Here is a 20,115-nt window from a genome sequence, read left to right on the forward strand (position 1 = left end):
TTAGCTTTCAAGATCTTAATTCGCTTTGTTTCTACCTATATGTGTTTTCTGGACATAGCTAATATCTCCTCTTGTCATTGCAACAGGTTCACAAGGTCCATCAACAAATATGGAGGCCTTGAAATCTCCACTTTGAGAAGCGCCATCTCGCAAGTTTTTCATTTATGTTCAAGATTACAAAGAAAGTGAACCACAAACACATGAGGGAATGGACCTTACAAGAGTAACTACAAGACAACTTATTACGTATGCTCTATATCATAGCCTTTGTTTTCTATATTTGCTTCCGGGTTTGTCGTGGTCACAAATAAATATGGTGCAATTTTTAATTTTCTTTAAAGAATTTGTGTGATGATCTCTTTCAACAAGCAAAATTAGAGTATTTTTGAGAACAAGGGGAAGGAAATGCATAAAATCTTGGTGCTAATAGGGAAGCCTTGTATAATTGGTGGGTGTTAGTGTGTTACCTACATGCCCTTTTGATGGACTTGAGATTTGATGATTTAGTTGTATCAATTTTGTGATTTTCCTAAAGGAAATAGGGTTCCGGCCCGTAGGAGCAATTTTTGTTTGTGCTTTGTTGTTCCCTTGAGAAACAAGCATTTTGTCGCTGAAATGATATCTTACAAATACATTTTGTCTTTTTTTTGAAGTGGAAATTTATTAATAATGATAACGAAGTTTTATAAATAATTAGGACAAGCGCCAACAAGGTGCCCGCAAGTCTTTTCTCCGAATGGCAAATCCTATCCTCCTAAAAACAAACTCGTTAGAACCAATTGTCATTACATTATAATCCATAACTTTCTGCAATCTCTTAAGGAGCTTAACAGATCAATGCCCACGAAACCAAAAGTGTCAAAACTAAAAAGGAATGAAACAATGCCGTTAGCTCTACAAGTCACCGTGTTTCTTAATTTTCCCCGCCACTACTCTATTAGTTGCTTCTCTCACCTCAAAACTTCATTCCCAAACCCTACCAACGAGAGGCTCTAGTTACATCAACACACGATGCCTCCCCTCGCACTAACTCAGATCAATACATCCAGCCCTCGATCCCCCTCATTCGATCGCTGAGAAAATTTACAGAGCCTCCTTCTTCACTTGTACCCCAGCCCTCCAAAATGCATCACATAAAATATCTCTAACATGATCATGTCGGTATTTGAAACCTGGAAAATGTCTACAATGTACTGCATGGTCCCCGAAAGCATCTAGTCTACTCTTTTTGCAAACAGGGCATAGACCACCATCAGAGTACAAAAGAATCATGAGACGGTATAGGAGAATATAACGATACTCTACTGGCGACATACACTGTCCAAGTCCCTCCATTGAAATATCAAGTAGGAAATCCTTTGCATGTTCTAATTGCAAGCATCTAATGACTGCTTTCTGACAAGCAGATAACACAAACTCCCTCTCAAGACCAGCAACAATCTTACCATAGAACGCTTCCGCCAAAACTTTTTGTGGTTTTGAGGGGACGGTAGCATTCACAGCCATAGAACTGAGATCAAAATCGGGTAGACAGAGACTCAATGCACTGCTAGCAACATCAAGAATCTCATCCAGAGGTACTGGGCCACAACTCCTAAAGCTGTGGTTTTGAAGCTCAGAAGTTTGACAACGGGAGGCCACAAAAGCAAAAGTATAGACATCAGTGGCACAATAAACACCTAACCCACCAAGATGTAACGGGAGTGTCGATAAACGCCACTGCAAATCACCGAAGTCAGGACCATCAGAAACCACAATACCCTAGAGAACATTGCGGAGATGCTTATCAAAAGTCTTAGCTACCTCTCTAAAAAGGGATGGTGGACAAGTACGAATCGTAAATACCAACTTAGAGAGCCTAGCACAGGCATGTAAGAGTGCTAACTCACACTGTGGATCATCCAATGCAGCTAAACGGTCCATCAAAGTCATAACCTTTTCAACACGCTTGCGAGAAAGGTCCATGACAAAAGATGAATTAGTGCTGATCGCACCTCCAAGCAACCTGACCCCCTGCTGAGGATGTGACAAATCTGAAGGAAAGAGATCGGGAGTAGAGTGACGTGGATCTAGTGATGGCCAAAATATCTCAGTTTTAGCCACAATAAGAACTAGCCTGTAAGAAGGTCCTTCTTCTTGAATCATACCCAAAATCAAGTTACCTTGTTATGTGTCTCCGATCGAGCCCCATCATATAGGTACCAAGCCTGTATCAATAACCTAATAACCGGATCGATCTCAGAATTAGGGGATGCAACACCAGTGCAAAGAGAAGGGGACCTAAGGGGTCGCCTATTGTCTGTACCCCCAAGAATGCACATATGTAGCCATCACCCAAACATAACCCTCACAGTTGACAATACAAGTACTCTACCCAAGCGGACAATAGTCAAGCAACGGATATTTAACCTCTCTTAACATGGTAGTCCGATCAACCATGTTAAAAGCATTCTGAAAATTTACATGCAAAAGATTGAAAGAGAGGTATCATCACTATTAGCATATACTATACGAATGGACGACAAAGATGCGTAATCGCTTATGCTCTAACAAAACACCAACCCCATAATGAAAATCCCGTAAGTATTCTACCACATCTTTGGAAACTCCTTTCATTACAATCTTAGAGACCGTGACGATGCCAAACCATGCCCACAACTATAGGATGAATACTATTATCCCACTTAAGAAGTGGAAAGCGGAGCGCCAGCAATGAATTCCACTAACGGTTGTGGACATTGTCCCCAGAACCAAAGATTCACCACGTGGGTCAATGCATCTAGCAAATCACCGTTATAGCCGCTACAACACCACTTATGGTATCCAACAAATGCCGAGCTCAAAGACCATCACGCACCACAAGAAGTTTCTTTCGAAACGACCTAATACATGACAATAGGCATCTCTCTACCATTAAAGCGGGGCTCAAAGAAAAGGAACAAATTGGTCTTACAGTGGTTGTTGCATCGGGTGCTTCTCTCTAATACACATATGGTCTCCACTGTATTGAGGCAACTCCCCGATGATGACAAAATTTTTATCATGTAGCAAAATGTCCATTAGCAACTTTCAGAAGCATCGATGCACATTTTGAGTAGGGACGGATTTCCGGTAGATCGATTGAAGGATGCTCTATTACGATTCTAAAAGATCTAAACATCCCCCAGTGCCCATTCCATGTCGCCAAAGCATGGAGAATCTGCACGCTGAAGGTTTTTCTAGTACCGGAGAAATTTCAAAAGCCGAATCAGAAGTTGAAAACCAAGAAAGTACAACGCGTAAAAGGAGTAGACAAACCCAAGACATAATCAACCAAGATCACCGTGATATCCTAAAGGGCTGATTTCAAACAGCACTAGAAAAGGCCAAACGACAAGCACGTGATATACTTTTCACAATACGAAAAGGTATACGAATGCAATCGTCAAGTAGCATCTCATCAATAAAGACGAACAACAAGCCGGATTAGGGGTATTATCGCCACCCCTCCTCAGTTTGTGGGTGTAAAGATCCGGTAGTGTTGGGCAGGGGGTGGTTGTGGTATGCCCAAATGACACATTCCGGGTTCCCCATTCTCCATCAAAGTAGGTGGTTGTATGGTATCATCCGATGACGACATAGTATACCCAATGTGTGAATGCAAAGACAAATGCCACAAATTCGCTTTGTCTAATGACTTTAAGGAATCCTCTAGTGACAAAAAGTTCACGATCCTCCTTAAGTTCATCCCGCACCACGCTTGATACTTAACCGACAATCTATCGCTTATCGAAATGCGTGAAAAATGTAGGGAACAAGAAACCCATTATCGTTTACTCCATTGGTGCATCCATGACGACCCTAAAGGGACGCTGAACACGCTTCTTAGGTGTTGGGGCAATGAAACCGTAAGAAGCAACCGAGAGCAAGATTTTTCTTCCCTCTCATAGCCAAATCCTGTTGAAAAGTTAAAAATCTTGTCGAACAAAACCCAAATCCCGAACCGACAAATCCCAACTCCCTAAGAACAAATCCCAAATCGGCAAAACCAAATCCCATCAAACAAATCCCAAAATGACAAAACCAAATCCTCGGCAATCAGCTCAACAAATCCCAAAACTCATCCCACAAAAAAAGGTCTAAAGGTCCTAAACATATATATATATATATATATATATATATATATATATATATATATTTTTTGAAGGGTGTTGAAAAGGTAGAAGGGTCTGCCTCGAGTGAATTGGGCAAGGGAGATTGGGTTGTAGTAAAGGTGCCGGTAGTGACTACCGTTTTGATGCTATTGTGGAGGTTGGGTTGTGATGGTGGTACAGCGATAGAATGAGGAGAAGGTGGCCGGAGGAAGTTATTAAGGAGGTGGTGGATTGAAACCGCATGGCGAATAAGGGAATGATCCGAGAAGGTGGTGGTGGACGAGTGATTCGTGGTGGAGGGTGGTGGTTGTAAGTGGAGGCAGGAGAGTGGCAAGTAGGTGTTGGGTCGAGGATTGTATTTGAAGATGGTGGTGGTGGTAGGTGGTAGTAGCGCAAGTGGTGCTGCAGATCGAGTTAGAGGGTCAGGTGGATTGTAGATCTATTTTTGGGTTTTCTGGTGGTGGTGGCGGTGGCGCAAGTGCAAGGGAGAATGAGGGTCGGGGAGAATAAAAGGTCGGGTTTTTTTTTTTTTTTTGCAGCATAGAAACTACACGTCATGTTTGAATGATCACAATTACGTTATCTATGAAGGAGCTGGAATGCTGGATGCATCTTCCACAGGGTAAATGACTAAAACTTTTAGAACTCTATTTTATGTGGGACTTTTGGAAATCTATTTTATGTTGATTGGCAAGGAATTTTTGAGTCATGGGTACAAGACCCTTTACATGTAAGAACCGGAACCGGTTTTGCATCTTGTCTAAGTATCTTGTCCGATTTTGCATATGAAAGAATTGGGAACCGGGTGCCGGACGGAAGATGGGATTAAGATTTGGGATTGGAAAGTAAGAGTATTGTTCAGATCCGAGGCCTCGAAGTCCCTCCACAAGGAAAGAAAGGTAATATACTTTCACTTCCCTTGACTTAAAGTTGCATTTATTGTTATTTTTGTTTATATGTTGTTTGCATCAAGTCTTTTAGTATGTTGTACATTATAAAGGTCCCAGATGTGAATCGCTATTGAATCAGTTCATTTGTATATTTGATGAGATTTGCATAAGTGAGCTAATTCATAATATATTTATGTGGACTTTCAAAAATCTATTTTTGAGTCATGGGTATATGTCCCTTTACATGTAAGACCTATCACTTGTGCAAGTTCTTTCTTAGCTTGATAGATCATTTTGTTGTCGCTCGTGTATTGTGTAGGTATCGCTTTATGAAGGGAAAACAAGAAGGCCAAAAGAATTGCTTCCCAATCGATGAGTCATGCTCACCTCAAGCTCCTCGGGCCAAGGTAAAAACTTAAATCCCACTCTTTATTTTCTCAATTTTCAACTCGTCAAGTTACTACAAGGTTTTCTTTTTATGCACCGCTTTTATGTAATCATTGTTTATGTCATCGAGATATGGGAGCGCATAACAAATGCTCTATCTTTAGGGGTGGGGGGGGGTGGTCAAGTATTTAATTAATTGCATGAATTTAATTAGTATGATTGTTTTTCCGAAGTTCATTATTTGTTTTGTGATTTTTTGGAATTAGATGGGCTTTGTGGAGTGGCACTAGGATTTATATTGAGTGAAGCCATTGTCACTAGTGCTTGTTATTGCATTTTTTGAAGATTCGATTGCTTGGAAAATCGTGATAGAATTTTGTAACCTTTAATAAATTTGAATTTGTAACCCTCAAAACTCTTTTTGAAGCTATATATATGGTTCAATGAATATAATATTTTTTTTCAGGCGTTTGTTTGTGTTTATTTTACTTGTCAAATGATATAAAAAAACATTGGTAATTTTATTTTCTTCTATAAGAAACCAGGAGGTGCAGGTTCAGGGCAGGAAACTGTTGACAAAGCAAAAAATAAATATTAAAGCATCATCAATAATCGTTACACATCAAACTACGCAACGCTTTTTAACCGTTAGTAATTGTCACTCTGCATGGAAAATTTTGTTTGCAACGCTTTTTAACCGTTGCAAAAATTTCCAATACTTTACCCACGCCCTATTTGCATTGCAACACTTTTTAAGCGTTGCAAAAATTATTCACACGGTTTTTTACCATTAATAATAGCCTGTTATGGTGTAGTGAATTGATAAGCACCCAAAACTGTAATATTAAACCCCGAGAGACATAGTATTTTGGTCGATTATGTGTTTAATAATCATGTAATAATTATATTTTCGTATTTTTGCAGGTTTCCACATTTAAAATAAATATAATGATAAAACGCGTGCATCGGCATTTTAATACCGAATATTTGAAGTTTCCCACTCAACCCTAGTGAAGCCCAATAGAGCCCGACTAGAGAAGTTTCCAAAAAGAACCAAAGGCGTAATCGGGTCCACATATAAAAAGCAAAGAAACTTCCGAAGCTCAAATCGGATAAATCGGTGCCGACGCGTTGGCTAGTGAACCGCCAGAGGCGACTGCATGCACAAACTCTACGCAAAGACAAAAGTTGTAAAAACGCCAAAATCGGGCGCCACCATCGACATACTAAGTGGACCCACTCTATGGGCCCGTAAAGCATGACGAAGTCAAAGATAGGCAGGTGGCAAGTGATGGTTTAATTTGGTGCCACCTCGCAATATAGAAGACATCGCACTCAATTCAAACCAGGTGGTTTGAATTGAAAATAAAACTAAAGGATCTAAACCTTTAATAAGGTAAAAGACAAAATTAAACGGATAAAACAAAAACTTTGATTCTCAAAGTTTTGAATGTTTCAATTAGCATAAGGCCAAAACTCAATTAAATCATTCACGGGTAGCCTTCATATATCAGCCTATATATATGAGGGGGTGGCCTTCATATATTTTCCTTCAGCATTTTATGCTCTAGCTTCCGCTTAGCAGTAGTTAGTTTTAATTCAGCACTTACATTCCGCCATTTACTTTCCAAAGAAATTTTAAATACTATAAGTCATTTTACCCTTAGTAATGATCATTTCTTTCTTTCTAGTGTAATTCCTGTCATGCATTTATTTACTTAATGTATACAACAAATTTTATTATTCCTTCAATGACCATGAAGCTAATCCCCGTGGGGAGAGGGTTATGTTTGCGCCGTGTGAGAATCGGATTGACTTCGGTAATATTCTAGAATCACTACTTAGGAATTAGGCATAGATTAGACATCCGGTCCCAAAATGACCGACCTGCAAAATTTTGAGTGCCGATGCTCCGCACGATCTCGGAGTGACCCAAAATGTCTTCGTGCGGCGACTTTATGGTGTTAGACGACTCTCCAATTTGTCCAAATGATGTGGAATCGAGCCGAGAGCTAAAATGATATTCCAGAGATGAAATATTAGTTCAACTCCTTATGCTAGTGTGATGCGGCTCAGAGATGTGGGCATGCGCTAGGGATCAATACTCGACGTCGTCTCCCAACACGAGACCAATTAGAGATGTAGTGATGTGGTAATATAAACTGTTAAAAATGATTCTTGCATGAGTATGATTAACTCTCTCCCTATTTCTCTATTTTGGTTTATCTACATATAATCACCGTAGTAATTTACATTATTTGCATTACTGTTAATTTAATTAAAACCAACTAAAAAACCTAAAATTTTACTCACCAAAAGTTGTAATTCCAAATGAACCTTTTTCGAGCCCTAGGTTTGGACGATCCCTTACTCGACCTATCCTACCAAAACCCGTGAGTGAGTAAGGTAACTTGACTAAAACGCATTTACTATACGGGACGTTGGACTTTGGACTTTGGACTTTGGACTTGGGTCTTTGAACTTCGGACTTTGGACTGTGGACCTCGGACTTAAGAAAATAAGTAACTGAAAACAATAAACGTGTATTATGATCGTTTTATCAAATGGCGCACCACGCCGAAGGACTCGGACTTAACGTAATAACCTGGAATACATCAAACATAAACCCTCCCCTACCTCTTCATTTTTTTAAATTTCCATTTCTTTTACGATACTAACGTGTTACGTAACTGTTTGCCTTAACTTTTTCTACTAACAAATATCTGTGAACCAAGTTTTGTTTATTTTTATTAGCACAGTTTAAGTATTCCGTAGGAACTTGAAGTACTGAACTGACAAAAGAGTCTCGGACAAGACTAAATTAGTAGCGCGAGAGACTAACCTGGAGTATCAACACTCCGATTTTCAGGTACAGGCCACTTTCCTTTTCAGTACTCTTTTGGACTCTTTTGTCCAGTTTTTCCAGTAAGTTCACGAGCTCGGGAGTTAGTTCGATCGTGTACGAGGAATCGCGGGACACCAGGTTTCAAATCGTTAAACTCCTCAAACTTTGTCGAGGATATTATTTGGTTGTTACTATAATCTGTTTTACCTTGCATGTTTGTGTGTGGCATAAGAACTCTTGGCATATAAATGTGGTTCGTCATTACATATTCACGTTAACACGATCAATATGATTCGAATATATTTGGATGTATGTGTAGTTTCAAACCACCTGCTTAGAATATTTTTGTATGTGTATGTTACATCAATTCACGTACGCGGTATTTATTTGTATGAGTTCGTTCTCGACATTCCCCTAGCTCACATATAACTTACATATAGTTGCACGATAAGTAATATAGATTTGCATGTGTAGACTTTCTCGTAAAACTAGTATATGTTAATTAGTTTCTATTTTGGCATTTATCGTTTTTAATTGCATATTTTGTAATCACGTCTCCATAATACATTAATTACGTAAACAAAAAAAAAATCATAGTAATTAAAAATTTCATCTAAATCATCTTAATAACACCCCACATAATACACCATCATAAATCATCATCCTATTCCATCAGTGCCTAGGAAACTTGAAAAAAATTGAGGTTGCCTGATTAAGGAACGTGGTAGCACGAACAACCTCCCTCAATTCTCTCAGGTGACCTGGCTGCTGGAATATTCACACGTTATCCTAGCTTATCTGCTCAAGTTAGCAACAGCTCAGGAAGACGTGCTTCACCTCCCTTTTTCCTTAATTCTAAAACCTTCACTCATAATTCGTTCCTTATGAGCCTTAAATTAAAATTTATATTTGTATGAGACTACGGTCCGGTAAAACATAAGGAATTAGAACTTACATATCGTCGCCGAAAATACAATAAACAACCGCTTATGCTATCTCCTAGACATAGTTCCTCCTTCATAAACCAACCTCATCAAACATCTCCATTGCCGCCATCTCCGTAATTATGGCCTGGGAAAATCCCACGGTGAGAAACCCTTTCGATTTCTATATCGCCTTTACAAGAAGGACTCGCTTCTTGCATTAAACTCGATGCTATTGTAGGTGATTTTCGAATTCGCTAAACATTTTCGGTTTGTTACTTGTTTACCATGGTCTAGACCATGAAAACCGTCTTAATCACCTTCGTCGGATGCAACAAGTAGTCACCACTTTCCGCCATCCGACCGCTACCAACGAACAAATCTTGCTTAGGTTGTTTCCCTTCACCTTAGCCGATAAAGCTTCAGTTTGGCTCACAGGCGAAGCGCCGCAATCCATTGACACATGGGCCAAACTCGTACAAGCATTCATGATAAAGTTCTATACTCAAAAGAAAACTACAGAGATGCTTTAAAAGATTCAATTCTTTTCGCCAAAGACCCACGTGAATCCTTTTCGAAGCATGGAGCAGATTTTATCGATGCTTCTAATGTCCCCATTATCAACTCGACACCTCTATATTAGTCCGTTCATTCTTTAATGGTCTCTCTGACCATCAAAAGGAAACCTTAGATATCATGAACGGCGGTTGTTTCATGGACAAGGGCGCTACTGAAGCATACACATTTCTTGAGAAACAGGGCTTCAATGGCACCCATTGGGGAACACTAATTCTTCTAGATCTTCTAAAGACACTCCTACCAAAGTTACGTCTATGTTCGAGGTCAAACCCGATCCGGAATTAAAAACTCTGATCGAGTCCCTAAACAAAAAGGTCGATGCTCTTTCCGTACAAGTAAATGATCAAAACCCAAACAGTCATGGCTGCCAACGCTTCCCCATTTCCTCTTTGCTTAAGTCCGAGAGCACCGATTCTTATTGTCCTTTGGTATACGAGTTCCCTTCCCAACCTTCTAAAGAGGCTTGTGCTTTCAACATCCCTAATGCACCTTGGCGACAACATCCGAATTTAGGTTGGGCACCCCCTGCCCAACAACAAGCTCCTCCGGGTGTCAACAACGTTCCTGTACGACCACCCGCGAACTACAATTCCTATCGTCAAGGAAATCCTCTGCAATTCCAGCAAGGGCAAAGTAATTTTCTAAACAATGCAAATATAAGGTACCAAAACAACCGTAACCTTGTTCCCGCTAATCAAGGATATGACTACCAAAATCAACCCAGAATAATAACCGTGAACTAGTTCCTGGCATTTCTCATTGGTACAATCCACAGCCGATAAAACAGCTGAAACTTTTCTGACATACATGAATAAACATAATCAAATCCTAGCTTCCATCCAACAGTCTCTTCAGCTGTTAGCTCAGGATAAAAGTCAAAAGGGCGTGTTCCCTGGCCAAGCAGTTCCAAACCCTAAGCCTACAAACACTGCCTTTGAACTCAACAATGCACCAGGACCTAGTAATCCAAGCCAGGGTGAGGTAAATGCCATTACCACTTTTCGTTCTGGCCGAACCATCGACAATAAAATACGTATGCCAGACGAGGAATCGACGGAAACCACGGCTGACATCCTTCCAACTCCTACTTCGCAACCTATAACGGACGAAGTTGTACCTTCCAATTCTACACCCACGTCCCTAGGGAAAGACGCCACTGATCCTTATGCACGATTCCGCCCAAAAGCTCTGTTCCCTACCCGTTTGGAAAAGAACAAACGTGACGAACATTTCGATGAGATCCGTGAAACCTCCAAAAATTTGACCATAAACTTACCTTTCCTAGATGCGTTTAAGCATTTACCCAAACATGCCAAGTTTTTGAAGGACATGTGTACCACCAAACGACGTACAAATATTCCTCAACAAGCGTTCCTCACTGAGCAGTTTTCCTCGATTACCACTACCAATGGTGTGGTAAAGTACAAGGACCTGTGTCGAATTAACCGTATTATGCACGCCATGTGACAAGTATACCGCTATCGCGACTTTTAGACCTAGGTGCCGTGTTAACCTACTTCCCTACTACTTATTTAAGCAGTTAGGTCTTCATGAATTAAAACCTACCAATATGACTCTGCAACTTGCGGATCGCTCCATCAAGTACCCAAAGGGCATAGTAGAAAACGTCATAGTCAAGGTCCAAGATTTTTACTACCCAGTTGATTTTGTCATTTTAGATACTGAAGTGGCTTGTGACTCCATTCCTATCATCTTGGGACATCCTTTTCTTGCAACTGCTAACGCTCTCACAAACTCTTTCCCGATCCTATAATGAAACAATATTCAAACTCAACGTATTCAAATTAATGAAACAATTTCCCGATCCTATAATGGAGGGCGAGATTAGTTTAGTTGATAGACTGTAACATGCTTATTTCACAAACTCTTTTCCCCTAGACGAGATACACCAATTTCTTTCTTTTGATAATCCTGAGTTTGACGATGACTCGTACACAAGGGATGTCCAAGCATTATTAGAGTCGGTACCACTATTTGATCCTACTACTGCGTTGCAAATTGATTCGAAAGAACCGGATTCGCTCTGTTCCATTGAATAGATGATCCCTCATGAATCCTTGATCCACAATCCTCCAACTCTGGATTTAAAACCTCTACCCTCTGATTTGAAGTACGTGCATCTCGATCTCGATGGTAGTCACCCTATAATAATTTCTGCTCACTTGACTATCGACGAAGAGGCACGTTTGATTCATGTCATTCGTGAACACCGCTCCGCTATCGGATGGTCCTTAGATGATATCAAGGGAATAGACCCTAGCATATGCACGCATCGCATACATCTCGATGACGGCACAAAGACATCGCGAGAACCACAATGCTGCATTAATCCCGCCATGAAGGAAGTGGTGAGAGAGGAAGTTTTACGTTTACTTGATGCGGGTATCATATACCCTATTTCTGATAGTGATTGGGTTAGTCCCCGTTCACGCGTTGTTCCCAAAAAGTCCGGCATTCAAGTTGTACAAAATGAAAATGGTGAGTGCATCTTCACTGCATTCCATTAAAATGGAGAATTTGCATTGACTATCGCGAAACTTAATGCCGTAACACGAAAGATCACTTCCCTCCCCATTCATTGACCGTGATGCTAGAACGCGTTTAAATGGTCATGCTTACTACTGTTTTCTTGATGGCTATTCGATACTTCCAAATTGTCATCGATCCCACCGATCAAGGAAAGACAACTTTCACATGTCCCTTTGGAACCTTTGCATCTGACGCATCGAATGCCTTTTGGTCTTTGTAATGCCCCAGGCACCTTCCAACGCTGCATGCTTCACATTTTCAGTGATATGGTGGAACGTTATATGGAAGTCTTTATGGGCAATTTTCCCATCTACGGAAATTCCTTTGATGACTGCCTATCCAACCTTTCTAAAGTATTAACGCGTTGCGAAGAGAAAAATCTGGTACTCAATTGGGAGAAGTGTCATTTCATGGTTACCAAAGGACTTGTTCTAGGTCATATTATTTCGAAAGACGGGATAGAGGTTGATAAAGCTAAAATTGTTAAAATTTCTTCGCTATCTTTCCCATGTACAGTTCGTGATATTCGTGCTTTTTTAGGCCACGCTGGGTTTTACAGGAGATTCATTCAGGATTTTTCTAAAGTTTCTCGACCTTTAACCAATCTCCTGCTTAAGGATGCAGTATTCAACTTCAATTTCAATTGCAAACAAGCTTTTGATACTCTAAAACCGCCTCGACTACCGCTCCTATCATTCAACCCTCTGATTGGTCTCAACCATTCGAACTAATGTGTGACGCTAGCGACTTTGCTATTGGCGCCGTACTAGGCCAACGACGTGATGACAAACCCGTTGTCATTTACTACGCTAGTAAAACTCTTAATGACGCTCAACGTAATTACACAACAACTGAGAAATAGTTCCTAGCTGTTGTCTATGCTTTGGATAAGTTTCGCCCTTACCTAGTTGGAACATCCACCATCGTATATACTGACCATGCCGCACTTCACTTTTCTTTATAAAAAAGGACGAAAAAACAACGATTGTTCCGCTGGATCCTTCTCTTCCAAGAATTCACCCCGAAATCAAGGACAAGAAAGAAACCGAAAATGTCGGGCGACCATTTATCAAGGCTGGTTGGTGACATTGATAGTGATTCAAGCCATCCGTGATTCTTTCCCTGCATCTAATATTTGTACTCTATTTTCTCATCTCCATGGTATGGGATATCGTTAACTACCTTGTTATTCGAGGAAATTCCTTCCTCTTGGTCACGCCCCGATCATAAAAAGTTCTTATCCACTGAAAATATTATTTTTGGGATGACCCTACCTCTTTAAGTATTGTTCCGACTAACTCATTCGCTCTCCATTCCCGACCGGGAGCACACCGACGATTATCCTTTTGCCATGAACAATCTTGCGGAGGTCATTTCAAAAGAAAATCATGCTGCGCCAAGGTATTACAATGTGGTTTTGACTGCCTACCCTTTTCGCGATGCACACCTAACATTGCATAGCTTGCATTCGTTGTCGGCACCTAGGTCAAATTACCAAACGAAATATGATGCCCCTAAATCCTATCTTGATTGTGGAAATTTTTGATGTTTAGGGGCATTGATTTTATGGGACCTTTTCCTATTTCTCAAGGTTTTCTATATATTTTAGTCGCTTGTAGACTATGTGTCAAAATGGATTGAGGCACTCGCATGTCGCTCAAATGACCATAAGACTGTTGTGAAATTTGTTAAAGAAAACATTTTCTCTTGTTTTGGTGTCCCCAAAGCTATCATCAGTGATGCGGGTACACATTTTTGTAATAAAATTTTTGGGGTTTTAATGAAAAAATATGGAGTTACTCACAAGGTTGCTACTCCATATCACCCACAAACGAGTAGCCAAGTGGAAGTCTCCAACAGAGAGATAAAGTCTATTCTGGAGAAAACTGTCAACCCATCAAGAAAGGACTGGTCTCTCCTCTTATCGGATGCCTTGTGGGCATACCGAACAACATTTAAGACACCTATAGGGATGTCTCCTTACCGCATTATTTTTGGAAAACCTTGTCATCCGGCCAAAAACTTGAGCATCGTGCCCTTTGGGCCATCAAAAGCCTCAATTACAATATCATCGAGGCAGGAGAAGTTTAAAACTGCAATTAAATGAGCTTGAGGAGATTCGGAGTGATGCATATGATCTCTCGAAATCCTACAAAGCTAATATGAAAAGAGTGTCACGATAAGCACATTTTGGCGTAAGGATTTTAAAATTGGCCAAAAGTTCTAATTGCATAACTCCAGATTACACATTTTTCCTGGTAAATTGAAAACACGATGGTCTGGTCCTTTCATTGTGTCAGCTGTGAAACATTATGGGGCAATCTCTTTGCTTAATCCACAAGATAACAACGAATTTCAAGTCAATGGACAACGCCTAAAACATTACCACGAATTACACTCATCAGATGTTGAACAGACTCTTCTTCAGGATCCGGTCTACACAGACTAGATGTTTCGTTTGGCGTACTCAATCTTGTTTCTATAGAGGGTACGCCATTTTGGTAGCCGGGCCATCTTCTATCTTATGATCTCCATAGTTTTTTGAAGTTAGTGGTTGCAAGCGCCGGAACCTTAGTCCACAAAAAACTCTATTTCAGAACTGAGTATAAATGTCTTCTGCAACACGAGCAAACGTGCTTTTCGGTAAATGATGGGTACCTAAAATTTCACCTCCTTCCTTCTCTTCCCTTTTCTACTCTCTACCTCGCAAACTTCAGCTAATCATTTGGTGTAAGTCTCACTCATCACGAATAGGGAATGGTCGTAATACTTTTGCTCGTAAACGATGTGCGCGAAAGATGGGCTTGTGTATGCATTGTCAAACACCCTTCTGTCTAGGCCCTGACTTCCTATCCGATACTAGCCAGTTTAAGGTATACTTTTGTCTGACACCAGCTGCGCAGGATAATCTTCGTCCGCCGAAATGCTTTCTCCCATTTGGGATTCGCCTTGAGAATCGACGTTAAAAGACCGACTCGTCTTGAGGATCTAACGTTAAAAGACTCACCTTGTAGATATGTTTATATAGTTGCCTTTTCCCTTTGCATTAAGTTTTGCACATGAGATTCGTGTCCAACCTCAGATGTTGCATACTTGGAACACAAACGGGCAATGGATTCCGCCAGACCAACCCTAGAATTGGTTACTTTGAGTTCCCTTGGGGCGGTTTGAGGATAGTCGTATGTAATAAGGGCAATTTTATTAGGATCAGAAGCGCCGCGGTCCAAAGATGGTATCGTCCTGCCCCTAACCCTGTAATACATAGAGGTAAAGCCACACCGGCTGGATTGGGTTCGCCTCCAGAGCCGACATGACAGTTGTCTATGATTTAAGATGGTGACTCTTCTGGACATCCAATGTTTTTCACGTATATCTCCCTTGTATATAAATAAAACCCTTGTTTATAAATAAAACACTCTCCTTCTTTTCAAAAACTCTTGTGACCTTCAAGAATGACTCATACAATTAGATAGTATTTTTCGTGCCGATCGTTTCGATATCTCATTCGTCCAATTCAGAGTCCGAACGAGTCGTGGGTAAGCATTTGAATTTTTAGGCTTAAATCGGGCTTTAGGCTTGATTTGGGCTTGGGAAATTTTTTTGGCCCAACCAAAATATCGAATTCTCGGTCCATTTAAGCACAAAAAACCCGAAAACACGCGTCACCCTTACATTCTTCTTCCCAAAAAACCGGATCTTGCACGAGACAGGCCCACACTATATCCAGGTCTCGCGCGCGACTCTTACAGCTCCGACCACAATTCCCTTCCGTCAGCAAGTCCCATTTCTTCCCCTCATCATTAATCATTATCCAGCCTCTCCCTAAGACCAGTAATGGCCGGTAATAGGCATATTTGTGTGGAGAAATTTTTTGGAAATTTATTTGAAAACGGGATGTTTGCTCCATTCTTTGATAATGAAATTCACTTTAGAGGATGGGAGTACTTGTTATATGCTAATGGAGGACTTTATTCCAAGGATTTGGTGATGAAATTCTACGATAATGGGAGCTTCCACTGGCGACCATTTTTGGGTAAACGTCGAGGGTGTGCGCCACGAAGTCACACCTGTTTTGCTCTCCGGGATCACGGGCATTCCTCTGGTCGACCACGTCTTTGACTTCGCCAGCGTCCGTACCCATGGAATTACGACCTAATGCTCAACACGCTAATCGATGGATAGTACAACATAGATGGGAAATGCGCGTATCGGCTTTTCGGTCGCGACGGAACCACCGGGTTGTGACTCAATGGTGGGATCGAACGCGTCATCGGCACCTCGAAGCCCCCTCGGACATCAACAAGACCTTCCTCCACCTTCTCTAGATCCTGCGGGAGGCGAAAGGGTAACTTCTGCATCGTTACCTTTCTTTTTGATATTATTACACATGCCACTCTTAGATCTCGCCCCTCTTGTCGCTCGGTAACACAAGTTATGATTACCTTGGGTTTTCTCGTCCTCCACCCCGCTACTCCCTATACCACAATATGAGAATATGCTTGTCTTCAAGAAATGCATACAGACCCCCTTGGGAACCCACAACACCTAGGGCTGCCGAAAGCACGCTTAGCGTAGGCTCCTCTCACCCACCCTACTTTGATGAGACCGCCATGAGTAAGATCATCCACCCCATAGAGGCCTTTACGTCGCGGAACGAAGGGTCCGAGAGACATGTACACTCGCCCGGTATCGATGAGGCGCACCTTGGGCGAAGTTAAAACAGATATGACCACTTTCACGAAGTCGATGATGCACAACATTGGCAAATTCCAACAGAAATGAGAGCTTCCATAACTGCATTTCAGGACAATATGCTTACTCGCCAAAACCAGTTCCATCGAATGTTCATGGCGAGCCGAAGATCGATTCCAGGCTCGGTGATGGATACTCTTGGTGATATCCAGAGCAGTTAGCATCCATGGGAGCTCAGACTTGCCGACGACGTCGCAGGACTCCCCGGTTTCTTCTTCGCGACCCAGAGATTCTCTTTCACGACCCGAGGATCATCAGTAGCTAGTTTATTTTTCTAGTCTTGTATAATATTTATGTAAGATATTTGATTTACGTGTTTGCATTTCCAGCTTAATAGTAGGTTATTTCCTAAAAAATTTTATCTGGATATATTAGTATGTCTAATATTATATTATATAGGTATATAATAATATTAGTAATAATAAATTATATAGATATATATAATTATATATACATATATATTTTAGATGTCACACTTAACAGCAAAATTTACCGTAATCTAACGTTTTATTAAAAGGTCATGAAAACGCACAAAAAACGGTCATGAAAAAGCACAAAAAACGGTCATGAAAACGCACAAAAAACGGTCAGAAAACAGCAAAGTTCTTTCTATAAATAAGTTCAACACTTCCTCCACATTCACTCATTTCATATTCTTCCCTCTACACTTCTTATTCAAAAAAATCATTTTTAGTCCGCTCCAAATTTCAAGCTTCATGGATGCACTAGAAAAGTTTGAGCAGCGGCAAATTGAATATGCTAATCAAGTCTTCATGCTTGTTTGTTTCATTATAGTAATGTTGTTAATGTGGCATATAGTTCTATCTAATATTTATGTTTGTATTTCAATTCCCATATCATTATGTTGTGTTTCCATACCGTTGTATGTTCTTACATCTTATTGTGATAGTATATCTACATTTTCCTTGTCCTTATTCTTACGCTCTAGTAAAAACAAAAAAAAAAAAAAAGCACTCCTTGTCACATTCCTCATTCTTCTCATCCACACTAAATCCACTTTTGCACATATCTTAGAAGATACACGTGGTCTAACTACCCTGTGACACCTCGATCCGTATCTTTTACAATTTCGGATTGGTGCCTATTTATAACAAGGATAGACACCTCAAAAATCTAACTTCCCTTTTTCCAAAAATATTTTTCTTCACCACTCCATCTTTAATGGCCCTCACTTTCGAAGTTTAAATTGCCGAGCAAAATTTTATGGAAAATTTCCAAAATGGTCTTTTTCATCCCTTTTTTGACATAGAAATATCACATCGAGGATGGCACCCTCTTTTACATCATAAGCAAGCATTTTATTCCAGAGAATTGGTCTTGTTGTTCTATAAAAGTGGTTATTTCCAAAACGGGCAATTCTTTGTCCGTGCTAACGGATGCGAGCGTGAATTGACTATGGAAATCATCTCTGAGGTACTTCAAATTCCTATTACAAACCAAGGAGTACACCTTCAGGATTCACCTTTCGACAATATCAGGCATCTGATGTTTGCAACTATCCTTCACGGCGAATACAACCGGAAAAACCGTATTGTTTATCAACAATCTTTGCAAAAGAACCAATTATCTGTGATCTAATGGGTAGCTCATAATGTGCTCGGCACATCTAAGACTTCCGAAATAACCAAACCCCTACTCCATCTACTCTGGGTCTTACAGAGTAACTGCAATGATTTTTGCATTATTAAATTTCTCTGGAACGCGATCGCACGTGCCAGGAAAAAGGTAGCTCCTTTACCAACCATTGTGACACTTATCATGACACGTTGGGGTTTTCCTAGCACTTCTCCTCATACACCTCTTCGAACAACTAACATTCTTACCATTCACTCAGTATGTAGGAACGGATTCTGGAACCCCGACGTTGCAAAGAACCATGTTGGTACAGAAATCGACGAAGATTGTTCCGCTGACAACATCTTCACTGAAAATGCATTATGCAACGTATTTAATCCCATGGAAGGGCTTCGTTTAATGCAACAAGGACTGATGACATTATTCAAATGTCAGAACATTATCATCAACAGTCTTCTTGAATTTCAGGACCTGCGGACAATAAACGAAGAGGAACAATCACAATTCTTGCACAGCCACAACCAGTTCTTGGCAAATCACACTCTCATAATGGAGAACCAAGCCGAGATTTCCCAAACAGAGAGTGAAATGTTGCAATGGGCAGTTGCACGGATTGACGGCATAGAAAATTTTATAAATGGATCCCTCCCACAAAAGGATCCTCGCCGTTACTTGGGCCAATGAAACCATTTAAATTTAGCAATTTTATATTATTTGTCATTTTCTTTTTAGTTTTTAATGGTAATTTGTTTTTACTTAATTATTCTCATCATACTCTAATATTTGTTTATCCTTGTCTAAACAGGTCACATTTTTTTTCAAATCTTCTACAATGGAAGCTCCAAAGATGATTCCAGAACAATCTTTCCATTCGTTCTTTGAATTCTCCCAAGCATATGGACATCTTTTTCGAGACTACATCACTCAAGTTGGTTGGAACTCTCTTTATTCTACACCCGAGCGGACATACTCCCCTGGGTTTGGCAACTTATTTTTATGATCACATGGAAGATCTACCAGCTGTCCAGGGTTTCCCTTTGAATGGTTTTACACTACGTATTGGTAACACCAGACACTCTTTTTACAAGCCAACTGTTGCTATGGCCCTAGATCTTCCTCCTCTTCAGCCAGACCTCCCAATTCAATACATGATAGAGAATGACTTTAATGATTATTCTAGGGAAGATTTTGCTACCCGGTATGGCGATGGCATTGCCCACGTCAGAGAACGTGCCGAAGCTGGCCAATGGCCATACTTCACTATTCCATTAGCCAGTATGACCATGAATGTTGGAACTGCCATGTTATTTATTCTTCTGAACATCATGGGGGATTGACATTTTTCCACTGCATCAAAGTCACCGTGTAAGACATTCCATGCATTGGCCCAGCAACATACCACCTTTGACATTACAGACCTAGTAATTGAGAATCTTAAGAAGGCTCGGTCTTTTCGGCAA

General features: G+C 40.5%; 1 pseudogene; it reads left to right on the forward strand.

Annotated features, from left to right (window-relative positions):
- Nucleotides 1–20,115, forward strand: part of LOC147488751 (uncharacterized) — a 56,865-nt pseudogene that overhangs the window by 13,785 nt on the left and 22,965 nt on the right.

This window comes from Coptis chinensis, chromosome 7, assembly GCF_015680905.1.
Source record: "Coptis chinensis isolate HL-2020 chromosome 7, ASM1568090v1, whole genome shotgun sequence".
NCBI lineage: Eukaryota > Viridiplantae > Streptophyta > Magnoliopsida > Ranunculales > Ranunculaceae > Coptis > Coptis chinensis.